The 9502-nt window shown below is 25.6% G+C and overlaps 1 long non-coding RNA gene across 1 annotated transcript; it reads left to right on the top strand.

Annotated features, from left to right (window-relative positions):
* Positions 1-7602: 7602 nt before the first annotated feature.
* Positions 7603-8202, top strand: LOC114283344 (uncharacterized). The gene is made up of 2 exons (XR_003636531.2): positions 7603-7943; positions 8045-8202. It is a non-coding gene; the product is annotated as an uncharacterized LOC114283344 (long non-coding RNA).
* The last annotated feature ends 1300 nt before the right edge of the window (positions 8203-9502 follow it).

Genomic DNA, 9502 nt, shown 5'->3' with positions numbered 1-9502 from the left:
GATAAAAATGAAAAGAAATTAAAAGAAAGGATAAAAGGAATGTAACACCTAGTGGTATTGCATGTCCACCACATTTTCTTTTGATACATAAAATGATTTTAAGTTGAAGGTGGAAAGCGAGAAAACCTGGGGAGCACACCCATGGTTTTTATTATTTATTTATTGGGTTTTAGTGCAGAAAATATTACTTCCAGTGTAATTTGATTACAAAAAAATATAGAGAAAAATATAATAAAAATATTATAAGGTTCAGAAATTAATATTGAGTAATAATATAAAGTCAAAAATATTTTCTTTTATTTTATTTTGAATAAATTTTCAGTATAAAAATATGCAGACTATTAAATTCAAAATATTGTGGATAATTATTTAAGAAAATTAAATATATATATATATATATATATATTATCTATCTATACTATATATTAAGCAAAAGGGGGTTTTTAACCCCAAGCCTTGTGGGAACTTCAATCTCTCAATCTAAATTTCCTGATTTTTTGATTTAAAAAAAAAAAAAAACTTCACATTTATTAATTTCTCTCAACTTCCAAGTCTTACCCTCATAATAACACTTTAATGCATTAAGAACAAACATAATTTTTTTTTTTTGAAATCCAACACATATGAATTCCTTAAAAAGTCCCAACACATATGATTATTATTTCTCATAATAACACTTTAATGCATTAAGAACAAGCATAAAAAAAGTTTCTTAAAAAGTCCAACATATATGATTATTATCAAAATATTAAACTTTAATATAATAAAAAGACATTTAATTCCTTAAATAGTCCAACACATATGATTATTATCAAAATATTAAACTTTAATATAATATATAAAAGGAAAAAAAGAAGACATTTAAAAAAAAAAAAAAAAATTTGAAAATCACAATCTATCTATCTATCTATCTATATATCTATATATCTATCCATCTATCTATCTATACTTCTATACTATATATTAAGCAAAAAAAGATTTTTAAGCCCCAAAGCCTGTAAGAGTTTTAATATGTCAATTCTAATTTTCTAATTTTTTGTTTTTTTTAAAAAAAAAAAATAACCTCAACATTTATTAACTTCTCTCAACCCACAAGATTTTTTGACTTCTCACATAATTACTGCAGTACCTTTTCCAAAACAAATAATTTGTATATTAAAAAAAATTTAAAACAAATATAAATATCTATATTTATATCTATCTATTTATTTATATCTATTTCTAACCCACAAGTTTTGTGAGAGTTCCCACAAGACTTTTTGACTTCTCTCATAATTACTGCAGTACCTTTTCCAAAACAAATAATTTATTTTTTTAAAAAAATTTAAAATAAATATAAATATCTATATCTATATCTATCTATTTATTTATACCTATCTATAACCCACAAGTTTTGTGGGTGTTCCAATATCTGAACCTTAATTTTTTAATTTTTTTGATTTTTTTTTTTTAAAAAAAATGTAGCACTTATTAAATTCTTCCAAGTCTTTTTAACTTCTCCAATACACACCCTCTTTTTAACTTTTCACATACTTATTGCAAACAGTGAGTCACCTTTTTGTTTTCTCATTCTTGACTTCTCACTTCTACACTTTCAACTTCAGTGACCACGTATGCAAACAGTAAGTCTTCTTTTTGTTTTCTCCTTCTTGACTTTTTCTTTTGTTTACTGTTTTAATATTGTAGTTAGATAGCGCATAAAAATATTTGTGATTTGTCTAGCGAATAAAAAATCATAATTTGATTTTTTAATATGATTGAAGTTAGATAAATATAAACCCTCATAAAGAGAAAAATGTGATTATAATTAGTTGAATGATTCTTTCTTTTTAATGTGATTGTAGTTAGTTTAATAGTTCTTTTTTTTCATTTATTTATTTTATTATATGAAAAATGTGACGTGATTGTAGTTTGTTCAATGGCTATTTTTTTTAATATGATTGTTGTAGTTAGTTCAATAGTTTTTTTTTAATGTTATTTAATCTTTTTATTTACTATTTTAATTTTATTTTTGATTTTTTAATATGATTGAAGTTAGATAAATATAAACCCTCACAAAAAGAATAATGTGATTATAATTAGTTGAATGATTCTTTTTTTTAATGTGATTGTAGTTAGTTTAATAGTTCTTTTTTTTCATTTATTTATTTTATTATGGAAAAAATGTGATGTGATTGTAATTTGTTCAATGGCTCTTTTTTTTAATATGATTGTTGTAATTAGTTCAATGTTTTTTTTAATGTTATTTAATCTTTTTATTTACTATTTTAATTTTATTTTTAATATGATTGAAGTTAGATAAACATAAACACTCACAAAGAAAAAAATGTGATTATAATTAGTTCAATGGTTCTTTTTTCATTTATTTATTTTTTTATTATGGGAAAAATGTGATGTGATTGTAGTTTGTTCAATGGTTCTTTTTTTTAATGTGATTTAATCTTTTATTTATTGTTTTAATGAGTTTTCTTTACAATTATTTATGAAAAAAATATGATTGTAGTTAGATAGCATAAAAATATTTGTCATTTGATTTGATTTGATTTTTTTTTCTGATTTGATTTTTAAAGTACCAATTATTGATAATGATTAGATTGTATTTTGAAAAAAAAAATTGTAATTGATTTTTTTAACTCATTGTGTTTTTTTGAAAAAAAAGTATTGTGTTTTTTTAACTATCAATTCACTTAATTTGTGATTTGATTTTTAACTCACTGTGTTTTTTGAAAAACAAAATGGATTGTACTCATTAGGGTCACATAATATACCAATTATTGATGATGATTAGATTGTATTTTGACCAAAAAAAATTGTAATTGATCTTTTTAACTCACTGTGTTTTTTGAAAAATAAATTATTGTGTTTTTTAATTATTAATTGACTTAATTTGTGATTGATTTTTTTAATTATTGATGATGATTAGATAGTATTAAAAAAATTGTGATTTGTATGATTGAAGTTATCTGCTTTTGTTTATAATTTTATTTTTTAATATGATTGAAGTTAGATATGTGTTGTTCATTAATTATAATACTAACTATAATGTTGACAATACAGAAATGCTGATGGAAGGCCCACAACAATTTAGATTTTAGTTATTTTTTGTTTTACTTATTCAGTGAATTTCAAACAAATGTAATAAATTCTTATTTTTATTACTTTAATTATGCAATGTCAATATTTTCTTTTAAAATTACATATATTTTGTGATAACAATTTAAAAATATGTTTGATATAACTATGAATGATTTTTTTTTTAAACTTTAATCCCGTGCATAGCATGGGTGATATGCTAGTTTTTATTATATAAAAATACGGGGTTTCACACTTACACAACTCTTGGATCATGGATAGAGCAAATGTGCCCATTTCCTATTTATAGGCATCTTAGGCTTTCTCTAGAATATTCCAGAGCATACAAGGAAATGACTATAGAGAACTTCTCATGGAAACTTTCCTTATTCTATAAGAGGGTTCTAGAATTCTTCTTAAAAATATCTATACAAACATCTACCTCATTCTAGAAGTATGTACAAGAATCTTTTATCGCCTCCATTTCTCTAGGAGGTTCTAGAAGCTTCTATTGCTTGCATCCCTCTAATATTCATTTGAATACTCTAAAACCTTTTCTTAGATCATTCCATGTACATTATAGAATTATTTACCATATTATTATATTTTCTCAAGTCTTTAAAAAACTTTCAGAATATTTCATTAGCCTCCATTTCTTTAGACTTCCTCTTGGTAGGCAATTCGGTTGAGGTAATTTGCCGGGACGTAAGTAAGCTCCAAATTGGATGGTGGATCCCACCTTACCTTTATTTTCTCTTGTTAGTCATGATTTTCTTTATCTGTATGTCTGTCTAGGTAATTTGACGGGACGGGAGATAGCTCCAAATTGGAGGGTGGATCTCACCTTACCTTTATTTTCTCTTGTTAGTCATGATTTTCCTTATTCTGTATGTCTTGGCCTTTCTTTGTTAACAAATAATAATAATAATAATAGTTGTTTATCATCGATTTTTAAGAATTTAAAATATCATAATTTTTATAATATATATTTATTTTTGATAAAATTTATATTTTTAAAATCAACACAACGAAATCTATCAAACAAGATTAAGAAATTTCTATGTAAAATAGAGATATTTTTTATTTTTTATTTTTTAACTAAGAATATTATCAATTTTTTAACTAGAAAAAACTCTCAGTTTTTAAATGAGAAAAAATTGAGAATCTCAGTTTTTTTTTATTTTTTTTTATTTTTAAATTGAGAAGTTTTTCAAAAAATTATAATATTATCAGTTAATATTGAAAAAAATTGAGCAGTTTCTCAATTTTATTGAATAATTTTAAAATTGAGAAATTATTAGCTTCATATAGCTAAAAAAATAATATAATATATGGTGCAACCATAATGTCAACACGATACAACTCAAATTATTATCTTCCTCTTGTTTTTCTTTTTCCATTATTATGTATTTTATTATTTTACTTACAATATTTAACTTTAAATTAAGTTAATGAAATGTAATTATGTTGTATATACTACACTTTGTAGGTTATTGTTGATGATTGCCAATTGGGCGTTCGTGAAGGACCAATTGATGCCAAAAGAGTTTGAATTTTAATAAATATTTCACCTGTATTCATTCACTTACATATGTTTTTAAACAATTTTTTAAATATTTTTTTAATACATTTTTTTTTTTTGGGTATAAATATATTAAAATTATCGCCTGACCATTTGGTGGTGGTTAGCATTTTCCTAATTTCCTACTTTTGTAATAGTGGTTGAAATGGAAGATAAATAGAGGAAAAGTTTATTATGCCAAAAAATAATAAAATGACTATGACAATATTATTAATATATAAGATTTTGTTACTATTTATTCAATAGTAAAATACAACAAAACAAAACTTGAAAAAAAAATTCTATACATATTCCTATTTCTCACATCATTTTTTCAATTCTAAATACAAAATATGGAGTTCGTCGAGTATACTGATGAAAGTATGCCTAGAGTCTCCAATTTGACTGTTTAAATTGAAACTCCTCATACCAAAGTATATATTTGTTAGTCTGAAAATAAATAAATAAATAAATAAACTTTCAAAACAAAATTACATATAATTTTGTCGATAATGATATGATGAATTTATTACAAATTCAATAATATGAAATTTAATTCTCTTATCATATTGTTTTAAATGAATTATAAATTATAAATCTCAAATAGTACAGCTGTTTGCACAGAATTTTGACAAGTGCTATTTTTGAAAAATTATAGGTGGCTCAAAGGTATTGCCTTGTAATGCACTCTCCTATTGTTCCTCATCACCTAATACAAAATTATAAACCTTATTCTTTTCATCAATCATAACAAACTTGAAACATTATCTGTCCATGTTCTAGAACTACCAAATAATTAAACTTGAAACATTAGCCTAGTTAGCCACCATGAATTTTTTAAAGTCCCGTTTATTTTCAGAGGTAGAATGAAGGTGATTCATAGTGAGGGGATTCATAGTAAGGGGATTAAGTAAAATTATATTTGTTGTTATAATAGTTATTAGTGTAGGAATTGTTAAATTATTTTTATATAAAATAAATAAAAAAAATATAAAAAAAATTAAACATTAATGTTAAAAAAAAAATTCCCAATATGTAAAAAATAAAAAAAATAAAATTTTTTTTCTAATCCCCTCACTATTTTTCTAATACCACCTCCACATCCTCCATCCTCTATCTTAATCCCATCATCCATCCTAATCTCTTTTCCAATTTTACAAACAAACACAATACTAAATAGCCCCACCTCCATCCTAATCTCATTCCATCTTTTACACTCCAAAACAAACGGGGTCTAAAGGTTTAGTTCTTAGAGAGAGGTCATGGATTCAACTTTCCTTAATGTTGTGTTTGGTTGGAGGATTTTGAGAGAGATTTGGAAAGGGAAAAGAAAAAGGTAGGTGAAATGTAAATAAAATATGCCTATATTTCATCTAATTTTACACACCTTTACCCTTTACTTTTCCAAATCCCTCTCTAAATCTCCTAGCCAAACACAGCATTAAGGAGTTGAATTAAAGGGGAAAGCACTTGGTGCTTTGCAAAGGATGGGATAGCTAATTTCCATAGATACTAATCTAATAACTAATAATTGATTTTCACCAATAAAAAAAAAACGCTCGGGCAAGAAGTCCAATTTTAAATTTTTCTTACCTAAAGGTCTACGGAAATTCTATTTTCACATACTTACTTACTTCAGTGCACATTATTTCTCAGTGCACGTACTTATTAATTTGGTTACTAATTGTTCTTCTCATTTCATATATTTAATTTTCTAGTTATATTCTAACTCATATCCTTGTACACACCCTATCGAAACCCTCATTCGACACACCTTTACCCATTTCAATTTCCTCTTCCACACACGTAAAAAATTTCCTCCATCTATCTATTTGCGAATTTGGCACTGTCCGCCATTGATGATCTAGCAGAGCTCTTATTGAGATATCTAGCAAACAAGACACCATTTTTCTTGTCATAATCTGTGAATGTATTGTTGACTACGTAGGTTTTGAACCCAATTTTCTAACCCGACCCGCCTTTTCCATACGAACTTGTCTGTGCCTTCGTTGAACGATTGTCCATAGCTCTTAAATTTCACAGTCCCTTCGAATTCTTCACGTACGATTGAAACGAATCGTCACCAACGTTCGATTTCTCTCTATAATTCATGAACTTATCAATGGCGGCATTACCACCATCACCATAGTTCTCGAAATTGTTCTCAGGTACATTTCCGTTAGACCTGTAATTCACACACATGTAAATAGTAGCTATAGCGAGTTTTGAGTTTTGAGAGTATTGTTTTTGTAAGCAAGTGAGAAATAATTAGCTTGTTTGGGCTCTGATTTGCAAAAAAACACTTTTCAAAAAAATTATTTATTTTTATTTTCCATGTTTTTTTTTCAATGAATTTTTTAAATATTTTAAGTAATTTTTTAAATTCTAAGACACACCTAAGATAAATGCATTTAAAAAAACGTAATATTTGTGAGAAAATCTTTAAAAAAAATCACTAAATACCAAAAATACAAAAAAAAAAAGATATACAATACATTTTTTGTATTTTTGTGTATTTATTAATTTTTAAAATACGTTTTCAAAAAATTTTAATATTTAGATAAATCTAAGTAAAATGCATCTAAAAAAGTAAAAAAATTAATTAAATTTTTAAAAATATTCACTAAAAATAAAAATTAAAAAAAAACTTAATTTCTAGAAAATTGAAATCAAACATACTGAATGGAAGTGAGAATAATTGATAAATTAGGGGTTTTTTTTTAACTTAAAAAATGTATACTGAGGATTTTTTTTTTTTTTTTTTTTTTAAAGATATGTATAGAAAAAATTTGAATATAATGTTATGTGTGTTTTGATATCCATTATAGTCATTTTACTTTATGATATAATCATTATTAAAATAATATTACATTAATAATATATTAAATAAATGTGTGAAAATAAAATTTTTCAAAAATCTAGACGCTTTTTTATTATGTCCACTTTGGCATCAACGCTTTTATTCCCTCACTCTCACTCTCGCTCTCACTCTCTTCTCTCGCGGACTCACAACTTCTCTCTCTCTCTCTCTCGCAGACACAGATCGATGGCCTCAATCTCTTCGCCGCAGCTCCTTACCTTCACCGCTGCCGTATGTCCACCACCTTTGTCGCTGCCGATCCACTGCCGTCCAGATCGATGTCGTCGGTCTCGGAGTTCACAGCAACTTCGTCCGATTTATCAAATCCAAACCCCTCTACGCCGTTGCAAACCCTAGCCTTACTCTCCCACAACGTCTTCGCCTCCGCTGCCATCTCCGTCGTCCGCCACTCCTTGCTTTCAAAATCTCATTTTCAGGCTTCTTCAAAGTGTTAGTTCCAAACTCAACATTATTCTGATTTCGATTTTTTTTTTTTTTTTTTTTTTTCTCTTGCTAATTTTTCATTTTTTTGTTACTATGGATTGCAACAGAAAACTCGCATCCAGATATGGCTTTTCGAGCAGATGGACTTGAGGATTGAAGGGCGCATTATTGTATGCTTTTTTGTTGAGAAACATATTGCAACAGATAAAAAAATAAAAAATAAAAAATAAAAAATAAATAAAAAGAGAAAAGAAAATTATGAATATACTCTATTTTTTTATTTTATTTTTGGTATATGCACTGATTTATTGTTGTTGTTGTTGTTGATGAAACAGATTTAAAAAAAAAAAAAACATATAAGCAGATAGAGTTTAAACATATAAACAGATTTGAATTCAAAAGATAAAATTTGATAAAATTGAATAGATAATAAAATTTGGACAGATATTTCAATAGATAAAAGATTTAAATTGAACAAATTATAAAATTTGAATTGATATTTGTACAAATATAGGGAAAAAACAAACAAAATTTGTTCTTTTGTTGATAAGAAGATGATGATGATGATGATGATGATGATGATGAGAGAAAGAGAGAGAGAGAGAGAGATAGATAGAGCAATGGTGTCTTGTTGCATTAGATAGTTCCATCAGATTGAAAACAAGTTTGTGAAATTTTAAATAGACAGATGATACCTTTGTATTTTTTAAACAAATAGAGAAAGAAACTCACATATTTTAAACGGATAAAGAGTGAAATCCATAGATTTTAAATAGAGAGAGAAACTCACAAATTTTGAACAGATAGAGAAAAATTTGATAGATAGATATAAATTTGAACATTGAAAATAATTTGAATAGATAGATATAAATTTCAACATATGGATATAAATTTGTACAGATAGTCAATGAAAAGTCAATAAATAAAAAAAAGTTAACAGATAAATGAAGGAGTAAATTTGAAACTAAAATGTTCTCCAAAACTAATGAAAGGATTTCTCATCAAATTATTTCACAAATGATGGACCTCTCACCAACAAAAAAAAAAAAAAAAAATCATAGGACCTAAACTCATTAGATTGGATTTATTACTAATTTTCTCAACAAAAAAAAAAAACCAAATAATTCATTTTGTTTTTAAGTGAAAATAATTAGGAGTGCAACTCGGGACAGATTCGGTTGGATTGGGAGGTTGTCCAAGCCTAGTCTAAGTTGTGTTGAGATCTGTCTAGGCCCGATTTGTAACCTAAGATTGTCTACTCAAACCTAACTCGAGGTAAACCCGAATTGCGCATGAATTGTCCGAATTATACATAAATTTAATTTATTTTTTTTGTAGCTAAATTATTAATTTATTAAAATTAGACTCTATTTATATTTTTTTTTAAAGAAAACCGTTCATAACATCAAAATAAATAATTTATATATGTAAGAGAGATGCGCTATGGGTCTTTATAATTTATGAGTGGGAATAAGAAAGATAAAATTTTATATTACTTGTATATATAATATATATTTAATATGATTTAATAATTTAAATTACTTTAATATCATATAATAGATAAT

This window comes from Camellia sinensis, chromosome 11 (genome assembly GCF_055761805.1).
Source record: "Camellia sinensis isolate YWXY chromosome 11, ASM5576180v1, whole genome shotgun sequence".
NCBI lineage: Eukaryota > Viridiplantae > Streptophyta > Magnoliopsida > Ericales > Theaceae > Camellia > Camellia sinensis.
This window is presented reverse-complemented; position numbering and strand designations above follow the sequence as displayed.